The 12,032-nt window shown below is 39.9% G+C and overlaps 1 long non-coding RNA gene across 2 annotated transcripts in view; it reads left to right on the top strand.

Moving 5' to 3' along the window:
- LOC110983531 (uncharacterized) overlaps positions 1-6,451 on the top strand; it is a 36,889-nt gene extending 30,438 nt beyond the window's left edge. The window contains exons 3-5 of one of the 2 annotated variants that reach the window (XR_002598732.2): positions 294-497; positions 1,203-1,300; positions 5,091-6,451. This is a non-coding gene — a long non-coding RNA (uncharacterized LOC110983531). Of the gene's footprint in view, positions 1-288; positions 498-1,202; positions 1,301-5,090 lie in introns of both variants that reach the window. The other variant, XR_002598731.2, reaches the window with a different exon arrangement.
- The last annotated feature ends 5,581 nt before the right edge of the window (positions 6,452-12,032 follow it).

The following is a 12,032-nucleotide window of genomic DNA, read 5'->3' as shown; positions in this document are numbered from 1 at the left end:
TAAAGAGGGAATGCAAGTAAAAATTTTGTTACAAACTTCCAAAAAGGGAGAAAATAAAAAGTAAAGGTTCACTTGTTAAGTCGTAAAATCCCTTGCAGCAACGTTGTGGGAAGCCAGTTGGCACTTATTACAATAGAACAAGGTGCTTCATTGTCCTATCCAAGAGATTTGTGGAAAAAAAGCGTTCGTTTGGCGCTTAGGTCGGCCCTTGGAACTAGATCTCTTAACAGACAATACCACTGAAACACGTCAGCTAAATTACATGATTTGGAGGTCGCACTTTTCCAGTGCAGGTGTTAAGGAGTTGACGATGGCATCCCATACATTCCTGTTGACGCTCTCCGTAGCTACGCTACTGGTAGCCGTCCTCGGGGCTGGCTATGAAGAAGACACAGATGCGCTGTACCAGATGTTCAACGACGCTATGCAGAAGAGAGAAGACGGAGGGTTGATGCAGTATCTTGTAGAGAAACGAGGAAGAGGTGGATCTTCAAGAAGTGAGTCCTAAAGAAAAGGACACAGTTGATGACTGGGCTCTATTCCAAGGAGCCGCCAAAATGTTGTAAATATAACATTTAATACTAGTGTATAAAAGTCTAGTGTATTCTTAAACATTTTTTTTATTTCATATATGAATTAGGAAAAACACACTCAAGTCTTCAAATTTAATGACACGGTTGGACATGTTACCATATGCGAATATTGTATCAAAAAGACTGTGACAATTCCTACCCATTAAAACTGGGTAAGATTTGTTACAGGGACAGTGAAAGAGGCCCGGTGACTTATCGCTTATTTTGTTTTGTTGGGTTTGTCACATTTATGGACAGCTGATGAAAAATCACAAACTATCCATGATATAAGGCATGCACGTAACGGGTTTTGCATAGAACATATTAATTGATTTCGAGTGAGGAAAGACCCCCCCTCTCCATGTCTCTCTAAGTGCTGATTTAATAGAATTAGCTTTTCTCACCTTCTGCGTCGATGAAATTAGCGCACAGTGGAACGCTAAGTCTGCCCAGATGTTGTTAGCCATTTTGGCGGCTGTCCTTTGAAACAAATACAACTGGGGCGACAATATTAGGTACCAAGGTAAACTAGCAAAAACTGCTGAGTCTCTAAACAATCCTTCAAGACTGGAGCTTTATGTACGCGTTTTTGATCAATCATCCGCGTGAAATTGCTCTAATTCTTTGCAGGGTGTCAGTATAAGGGTTCGATGTGTACCTGTGACTACAGATTCGGCCCACTGAATGCAAGACGGTACGCTAACTGCATGAAGGTTACGTCATGAGAGGTATGTAAACTGCAGTAGCATGACAAGCATGCACAGCGACAGTGCAAATCAATGTAACCACCGGACGATTCTTGTTGCTAGGAGCATAATTTATCCCCTTTTCCTTAACAGGTTCGTGAATTATTGAAAGAATTTGGGGACAGGCAAATGAGCTGTTATGTCTCGTTTTCATGTCATTACCTATCGTTGCCTGGTACGCCGCTCCAAATCTATCATTTTTTATTACTTTCTGGCAAACAAAGTTTCATATTGGCTTGCCAGTTTAATAATTGCGATAGGATGGTTTTTGCACTTCACATTATTTTGTCCTATGTTTTTGTATGAATATGCATGTTTCGGTTACCACCAAAAAGAACTAAAACAAAACCCGAAATACAGACACCAATATCGACATTTGTCGTGGATCAACAGTGCGGAAATGTAATACCACGGTAAGTCTCCTTTCCACGAAATGTCACTATGTGTTCACTGCGCTGGAACTTTCCACGGGTTCCATAGGATTTTAAATTTTCCTTGGAAGACTTAGTTCAGAGCGTTGTGTACGGGCGATTCACAAAAGTGCGCCTCCAAGGGTTGCAATGCGTTGGCCGATGCGCGTTTCGGAAGGGTCGACAGATTTTGGGCGTTGTGATTGACCAAGGAGTGCAAACTTTTGGAGGTGCGCTATTGTGAATCGCCCGTATTGAAGTGAGATGAGACCATACCTTGATACTTAGCTGAGAAACTAAAGAAACTCTTCCTAATCAATTTGCTTGTAGCGTGCCAGACACACAAGGCTGTTGATATAAATTGCATGAAGGGGACGTCTAGGTTGGTGGCAATGCGTACACGCATCACGCTAATTTGACTTTTTATTATGAAATTAATTCATCTTCTTGCATTTACTACCTACCACAACTACTTTCAAATGTCCTACGTCGTTACAGCAAAGCATTTTCCACTCCCACAATCAGGAACTTTTGACTATGGTACCAAGTTACAGTATCGTAGAAGAGAGCACCGAAGTGAATACGTCACGCGCACAAGTAGTGTTTAAAAGGCATTAGCGCGAGAACCAGTGCGTGAACCAACACGCGCGCGTACTCGATTCGTTTGCACTGCACTTTCTGGTTCGCAGTGACGTCACACTTCGGTACTCTATGGGTATGCGTAAGTGGAGCCCTGCGTAAGTTGTGCGTATTATGTTATGCGTAGCATTGTGACGTATACATTGGATAACGCGTTTAGTTTTCTTAGTACTTCCCTAAATGCCTTTTACTGTAAATATCTTAGAATTCTGTCCGAAAGCTAATTACAATCGCTTTTGTGACGCATACAGAGGTCCAGGTTACCAGTGAAACACTTTCATTAAACGTATTTTAGTATTCTAAAGAACACGGGCAATAGCCAAGAACGTTTAGTTTCAAGACATTAAAACAGAGTAACCGTTTACGATTTGAATATATTTCTTATCGCATTTAACTAAAAGCTCGCTTGAACGATTTTACAGTGTAAGGGGAAGGAGGTCTAAAAACTCGGCATTTCCTGATGGAACGTGTTTTATGGACGTTACCATGGTTTCCGCAGCATGAAGAGTGGGGGAAATTAAGCACATCCAAAATATTAAGCACATTATGAATATGCATAACATTGCTGTATATACCTGGGTCCCAGAATGCACGGCGGAAATACCATACGCTATCTCATTAAGTCTAGCATTAGAATAGTGTGAATTTTAAAACAACACATCTCCAATCGGTGGTTAAAACTTTACATTGGTTGGAAAGACAGATTGACCACTTTTCTACCATCAAACACAAGTATCTTCTTTCACTTTGAAACATGAAATCTAATTAAGTTCAAAATGTTAATAAGATGTATTCACAAAATTTAATATTGAAAAAGATTGTGATGAATTCCGACTGAGCATATACTTGCTTGAAGACAGTACTTACTTAAAAAAATCCACAAGCCTGAACTTTTTTATCCTTTAAGCTGATTAAATTCCCTGTCCGTCTGCAGTATAATTAAATTTACTCAACGCACGTCAAAGATCTCACCCAAGTCATATCAGTTAACGAGATTTAACAACCAAAGCAGATTGTTGAAATAAAGCAGTCTTTGATGTGATTTTGTCCATTTCAAAAGAGACTTTGTGATGGGAAGGCAATCAACTTGACGCTGACAGTGCACATGTATCGCAATCACCTATCAGTTTGCATAGGAATTAAGCCTATTCGACGGCCTAGCTACTAGCAAACAAGAAATGTTTGTGTCTGTCGGTATCAAATGTGTCAAGAACGCGTTAACATCAACAGTTTCTTGCCTCTGGTTTTGGTCCAACCAGCTCGCCTCAGACCTTACCACTCTTAACTTCGTCAGTCAGGACACGCCCAGTTCCATCAACATGTTTTGAGCAGTTTCGATTCAATCCATTTGGTCTCTTCCGAAGCGTCTCCCGCCCTCTTTCGTTCATTTCAAAGCTATTGCACATGGCTACAACTTGGCGATAGCTGATTTTCAAGTGTAAATCAACAATTTTGACAGAAAAGACAATCTGATAAGAAAGCGGACGTTGATTGTCATGTTAATGATGTGATACTGTGAATAAAACCTAGAACAAATCGGGCACACTAAACAAAAATACTGGAGGCTAACATCAGTTCCTCCTCCCAGGTTATTTTCAGTAGGATATACCGGACTTCCCAGTCGTCAGAGTTTGGCATACTTCGTAAATCATAAAGGTAATTATGCGATACATGTGCACTCTCAGCGTAAAGCCAATAGCCTTCCCATCACAAAGTTCATTTTGAAATGGACAAAAATCGATGCTTGGATGTATGTGAAATATTATGGAGGTACTGCTCCAGCTGTGACTTTGGTTCGGTTCCAGCCGATCTAACAGATAGCGTTGTCTCCAGAGCGATTGATGTCAAAAACCTGATGAAGCGGATAACGAGATTACTCAGCCAAATTCCCGTGAATGATTATTCCCCCACATTAAGTAGAAAAAGACGGAAAGGGTGTCATTTTGAAGACTTTATATCCTTCAGGAGACAAGAACTGTCGAAAACGCATTGTAACCTTACATGAGAAGCAAGTGACCTGTACTCCCAGAATATTGGTTTGGTTTCACTCTTCGGCAGTTGTACTCTACAATACCTTAACCATGGAACCCACATAACATCTTTCAAACTTTTCGGGATGTTTATATTGTAGAAAATTGAGGTTAAAGCTTATAAAGGTTTTAAGGGAGTCATGGGACTACCTATTTTTAAAATGCAAAGACGGAGTTGGAAACAAAAGGGGTAAAACGCGTAGATGTTGAAGGCTTGGTTCATGGATATAAGCAGTATAGATTTAAAGTAATTATATTTCGAGAGGCCTGCTTCCAGGAGCGGTAAACTGCGAAATTGAATGTGTAGAGTAGTCAGTCGCGGATCTAAATGGGGCGAACCCCACACCTCCTCAACTTTTGTATTTTCTATTTATTATTTTTTTATGTTATTTCATTTTAATTTCCATGTTTTCCTTTTCCCTGCTTCTCTTTGGTTCTGGCTATTGAATACAATCAAATTAATTTGAAATTATAACCAAAAGTAATGTTCCCCTCGTATGGTAGGGTTCACCCCATTTACCCCCTCCCCTCGTAAATGCCTGGCGCCTTTCCCCCTTTACAATGCTGTACCCGGAAAATGTTGGTAATTTTCATGTCAATATTATCATTTTGTTGGAATCTACACCCCACTCGCAGATTCATTGCAAAATTTATAAATATTTCTTTTTTCTCCCTTACCATGTATAACCACAGAACAATTGGAGTATAAAGAATGACAGCGTCGACAACACCTTGCAGCAACACATCGGATTATTCATAATTCTGGGAGTACCTGAGAACACAAATTAAGGCTGACATGTTAATTCAATGTAATCTTAAATTAGAAACTTTACTTTTCAATGAAATATTTGATTGCAAATTCATCCTTCTTTAGTATTTTGTTGGTTTCGATTCTAGGTATTTTTGCCTTCACGTCGGCCTACGCTTAGGCAATTATTTGTTATTTCTTAAAGAACTATTTTTCAACCTGAACAACAGTGTGAAATTGTACTTTGATTGATTTTTATTTTTATTGGAATGTTTTCAGAAAGTAGACCAAGAGAAGATGAAAATCAGACAACATTAAATCATAAATATAAAAACTGCACTGTCCGCTATTGAAACGAGAAAAATGACAGGATACAAAACTTTAGGTGTGGTTATGTTTGTTTAGATTTGTGATCTTTATGGGAATTAATATGTATTAAGCTTCTAAGGAGTTAGTTAAAGTGCAACTATCCAACGATAAAGGATCAGCATTATGACAGAGCTTATCATGTTTATGACAACACATTTTGGATAAAGTCAAATTATTTTCTTTAATATGACTTAAATATTTTTGGCATTTCTTTCATATTACCTAAAAGTTTTTGCCATTTGCTATTATGAGGAATATCCCTTTGTAAAATTCGCTTCTTACCCAAGTTTTTAAATTTGTCTGCCAAATTTCTGTTTCTAATTTTATTACGTTTATTTGTTCATTTCTGAATGACTTTTTTTAATTGGCATTCTTTTTTAACTTAAGTTAAGTTTCTTTGTTCAAACGGTGGTCAGTGTGGACCTTTTGAGTTGCAGGATATCACCAAAAAAATCCAGAAAATGTGAAATGCAAGAATTGGATCAGGAGACGTAGGCCTATTATTCGAATTGGTGAAAAAGTTTTCAATTTGTTGCAAGTGGCACACTTTTGGGAAATGTGAAGAAGCAACGCAACAGCACTGTAAATAATTGTAGTACATAGCTCGCTGAAGCACGTAAAGGCCTGGGCTATATGCCGTGCGACTGCCGTGCCAAACTTCATCAAAATGAGCGTGGCAAAACAGCCCGGCAGTTGCGCTGAGGAACTTAGAGCATTGTCTTGATGCTGTTCTGAGCGCTCATAGCGCGGCTTACCGCGCCGAGCTAAAGGACTTGACACTAAACGCTGTGCTATTAAAATGTTTCACGTTTGGCGCTGCAATAGCATGGTGTACAGCCTAGGCCTAACTTGCATTAATGTTTAAAAATTAACAAATGAAACTGTGTTAAATCAACAGATAAATTCCGATCAGATATTAAATTGGGTGGTCAGAGCACATTGTTGATGTTCGAAAGATGTCCTTTTCCGTCGTATTTTATAAAAGATTTGTTAAGTAGACGTGAAATTCGGTAAAAGAAAGTGAGCTACTTTTATACTTTAAGTTTGACCGAATACTTGATATTACAGACAATGAGACGGATATGTGTATACGTCACCAAATATTTCTAAACGTCAGTGGCGTAACCATGTTGCTATTTCTTTTCATTTTTTATGAATTGAAAGCGTCAACCATTTAAAGTGCTTTTTCACTTCCTTCTTGCGGAGAAGGTTGAGTGAATTCTCTTACGGATGAAAAAAAAATTAGAGAGTCATTAAAACAATCCCAATAACCCCAACCCCAATTCATAAAGTGAACGCGTCACTGATCGTACTCGTGTATTACACTCAAAGGACACACCCCCAGATCTGCACACAGTAATGACCATAGGCTGAGAGTGTTGTGGCTTGGGCTGGAATGGATCGGCTCGAAGCTGAAGCTTCTTGCCGTAGACACGCTCGTTATCGCCTAGCCGCAGACAGTTCAGTCGGGCACGGTCTTACTACTTTCCAACATCATACAATAATGAGAGCAGAACATGGCTCCGCTTTTTCCCCCAAAATAAAATGGCTAGAGTTAAGTTTAACGCATGTTACCTTGCCCATTTGACGCCTTTAGGTTATGCGTACACACCTACTTTCTGCCTAAAACACCACACACTTCAGCAAGTAGGATTTTTTAACAAAGAATACTTCATATGTAAGAAAGTAATTGGTATATTCATTGATCTAATATCAGCACCAACACCCTAAGAAAACAACACCATGAAATAAAAGCAAGGATGTCAGGACAGCGAGTATGAAGTGTGATATTTTTCCTCACTCATGTCAAAATAATGAGCCCGAAGCCGCACTCAGATTTGAATTTGCCCCCCCCAACAGAAATCTGGATACGCTGCTGCTTCTACTCCATCTTACGTTGGGGGCGAATATGCCCATTCATTGATCGCTCAGAGGTTTCATAATTGGTAACTTTTCGTCTCTTTAAACCTAATCTCTAGACTTCACTACTACAAGCTGCCATCTTCACCCTTACCATCAGTTTTATGTGCAGAAATTTGCAAAGTCAGGGTTCATTATTTGCCGATTTTGTTCCATTCTTTTCATAGGTTTTAGAAGTTATAGCTTCCCATCGAACTCAACGTGTACTTTTAGCAAAAAAGGTTTTAAAGCATTAACCTGTAGTCAATTCAAAATTAACAAAGTGACCCTTTGGTTATTTATTACAAAACAATTAAAAGAGAATTGCACGTGAACGGCATATAGTTTCCTCGAAGCCAACCAGATTGGCTCTTGTTGTATTTGCTATGATGGATGTGTCCATTATCTTGTCCCGCTTGACACCTGCACACCACCTGACCTGATGGGCACTGTAACATCCATGAATATATGAATACCTGTCTGAAGTATGCCTCGCGCCACTGTACAACATTTGAGATATACGTCAATTTAACTTTAGGGCCGAACATCTAAAACTATCGGGGTGGTTGCGGCCTGGGGGAAATTAAACAAAAACTGTGCCTCATTGAATCAATTCGACTCGACCCGGGTGCACTCACAACACGTGAAACGTCGAGAGAATTCCAACAAATGCTTGTCTGTGTAACATGCAGGTCCATGTTAGCCACAGGTACAAATACTAATATACCAATGGTGCTGCCAAAGACATAATTGCAAGTCCTTGGATAAGTTCATATCAGCACACTCTAGGCACGACTGATTTTCGTCTGAATGTGCACATTGAGACATCTGTCGACTCTCAATGAGGGCGCACTTACTCGAGGAATCTACGCTTCCTTGTGGGTCAAGCGCGTCCCGATAAATTGTTTGATCAACGCTCCAAGTTAGAACGAGGCTATGCATACTGTGTTAATGTCAAATGCCAATTCATGGTGGGTACAAAGACGTTATTTGCAATGGAATGAAATCGAAGCCTGGCTGGTCGAAACAGGAATCACCTGCTTAATATGAACCCTGCAAACAAGCGTCGTTGATATAGAAATCGATGATGTGGACATTGTCGATACTGGTTTCGGTTTACAGACTATGGCAGGCTTGAACCAGTGAACATCAGAGACTGGGACACGGCAACTACACAGACCGGCCCAGGAGTGACGTCCAGTTGACATGATACACTAGAAGGATCTTCAAGACTTGGTCATTTTCCATGTGACTTCAAGGCAACTATAAAAACGGGGAATTTCTTCATTTATTTTTTTTATATTCAAAACATCACTTTTCATAGATATAAGCTGCACGTTATAATACGACACAAGTGTTTTTAAATTAATGGTTAGGGTTAAATTAATGGTTTAGGGTTAAGTGATTTGCAATTTCAATCACGCCTTAGTTTATAATACCTTTCAAGAATGTTAAGACGTTGTGAATTTACGTATGAATGCTATTTGAAGCCTGATGGTCTTGGTGAGGTCAGCATCTACCCACTGTCTTCAGATATTGAAGAGTCGTCTTGAAATGTATTCATAAATAAATGTTTTACTGACATCACCTTTCATCAAACAGAGTTAACCCTTTAATGTTTCCCTCTACGTCCATTTTTGCTATAAAGTTTCCCGTTTCAAACTTCCAGGGAAACAAAAGTAAACAAAAATTCAATAATGGTATTCTGGGAAAACGTCTAATTTCTCAACACTTCATTATCAAATTTTAAGCACGAATTTCTTGTTCCCTTCCCAATTTTGTGGTCTACATTGCTTTCATTTTACCACAGAGCGCATGCAGTCAGTTATAACCCCAAATACCAAACATTATCAGGTTGATCAAATCACATATCGGACGCTCGAAGAATAGCCTGTCACTTCGACTCTCTTTGTCAATTTGGGTCAAACGCAGTTTCGGATCTTCTTCAATTAAATCCTCTGCTTGTTTTTCAAGTAGCGAATTTCCGTTGCATTGTTAATTAACACCAGCAGTTCATGTTCACAGTTGCAGAGACGAACTCGAACGAGCCGTTTGTATGTTCAGCGGACACCTGCAAGCCACCCGACAAGAGATATTCATTAAAATCTGCATCCCCGCCGATTGAAATGCGCCTCTGCACATAGTCACGGTTGCTTGTAAAGGATACTTCCCATCACCACTGCAAAGCAAATTAAATACTTGTTAATTACAAGAATAACTCCAAAGGCTTCCTCTTTTCTAAAGTAAATAAATGAATGAATGAAAAGTTCATTTTGTTGCACTCTCTTTTACACGCTTCTAGAAAGGTGGTCCTTTAAAAAATTCCACAAAACAAAAACACGTGTACATTAATAATTATTAATAATACTGTCAAAGCAGTTGATCACTTCCACTTGTGACAAAAGCCCCTGATTTGTGATCAATTTCTACGGCCAGGGTTCGAACCCTACCGAATCCGACATATTTGTTTGTGTAACTGATAAATGACCTCCCTCTGGTCTTACTTCCAGGGTCTCCTACAGATTTCAAAATTGAAATTTTGTTTATCGCCCTCCTGACGTCTGTTTGTAGTATATGTTGAATGTGTATAGGCCCCTATCTGAGGATTCGTGGGTTCCAGCACTAGACGAAGTCTGAATAAAGAGAGAAAAAAAGTCCCCCAATTCTTCCTAAATTGTGCCTTCATTGTCGATACCTGGCATCAAACAACAGCACCTCTGCAGGAATCTCTGGTAGACGGTTGGGACCGATGTTCACATCAGAGAATAAAGCAGAAACCTAAATTTAAACAATCTCATTGGTTTCAGCCGGGGCTTTCATATGTGCCAGTTATTTGCTAGAATAATACATGGCCCCTTATGTTTTACCTGTTTGACGCATCCTGGAGCGATGTCTTGGGCTTCGTTTCCAGTAATTCCTATTGTACACATACTTACAAACTTATCCAAAACCAGTGACAAAGACAGGAGGGAGTTATAAAATGAGTTTAGATAAATGTTGTAAAATAATACTTCACTTTAAAATCCCGTCAGAAATCCCAATTCATTTTGCCCCCAGCAGCATTAAGGTCGGACACACCGAGAATTGAAGTTAGGTTTAAAGATTGACTTCAGCGATAGGCGGTCACCCGTCACCGACAAAGCAACAACTCGCTCCAGGGAAAACTTAGACATCCCGAAGAAAGCTGTGTTTGCATTACAGGCAAAATTGGATTGAAATCTCAGAATGAACGCTCTAATTCGGTCCAATTTCGTGGGGAAAACGGATCGGATTAGTCGGCTTGATCCTATTAGGGGTGGCAGTCGCCGGCAGACTTGACGTTCAGGAGTCGCTGTGCTGTTTGGAGGGCCGCAAGGACTCCCTTGACGGACAGAAACAATTTGGAAGCCTGAAGGGGATTATGATTGAGCAGGGCTAGCAAACATGTCACAGCGGTAGAACTTGGGAAAATTGTCGTCTAGCTTGAAATAAATGGGTAGCAATTGCAACGAAAATTCGGATTTGTAGGTCGCCCTGAAAAAAATGGCCGATTTTTCATGGTTTAACGTGAACAATGACTGCGTCAATTCAAAATGGGCAAATTGGCGATAGAAATCAAACCTGCAATGCTTGACTGGCTCTCCTGATAGAGTCATCCATACTAATGATGGCTTCTTCCCTCTGGTGGCGCATTAAGCTTTCATGACGGGAGGCGAGGCAAAGTCAAGACATGTTTAGCCTACTGTTCCTAGCGTTGGGGTTTGACGCAATAGCCGACACCTGAGCGGTTAAGCATCCTGATTTTGTTGGGTTGCTTTCAACTTGTGAAGGCAGGCGAAGGGATTGCATCTGTCTCCTTGCAGACCTCATTTATTCTATATACATGTACCATTCGATAGACACGTTCGTCACCGCCAGCATCTCAAACGATAAGCAGCTCTTCGTCTGTCCTTTTTTAGCAAAGCCTGCAAACAAGGGTTACTTCATTCCCTTCACATCATAATTAAGACTCCATAATTATGATTACAATATCATTTGATTTAAGATACTCTATAAACAATCCATCAATAAAAGTCTCTTTCTAATGCACTGTGAAGTGGATGAAGTATTGTAGCGCCATCGCAGAGTGTAAGGACTTGCAACGGAGCAAGCGACTAGACTTGTCAAAAGACTTGTAATAACGGCTTGACTTCAACACTGCAATTTCATAAAGATTTATTTGCCGTGCACCATATAGCAGTAGGCCTAATTGTCGAAACATTTTTGGTGAACACGGCTAACGCGCTTTACACTGTAATTCGATTCTCTTTGAAATGTGGAGTGCATTGATTATTTCGGAATTACCGAGCCGTCGACTTGTCAAGGTAGTCAAATAGGGCCTGCCCTGTTTACGTCACCAAGTGACTGCTGAAACTATGGCCGGCCGCCAGTACAATAAAAGAATAATTCACAGAGTTAAAAATCCCACACAGCTATCAAACACCACTGAAATACCAATGAACTATTGAAAATACTTTCCTCTTAAAAATAGGGCAAATTTTGATTCTAAGGTTAAAAGAAAAACCTCGGCAAACACTTGCTACCCATGCGTAGGCCTACCGAAGGAAAAATAAAAGAGGTCAGTAGCAAGAACCGCTGTG

The sequence above is a fragment of the Acanthaster planci genome, linkage group LG10 (assembly GCF_054643075.1).
Source record: "Acanthaster planci isolate LZ-2023a linkage group LG10, COTS_SCS, whole genome shotgun sequence".
Lineage (NCBI taxonomy): Eukaryota > Metazoa > Echinodermata > Asteroidea > Valvatida > Acanthasteridae > Acanthaster > Acanthaster planci.
The sequence above is the reverse complement of the archived record's forward strand: the minus strand, read 5'-3'. Positions and strand labels throughout refer to the sequence as shown.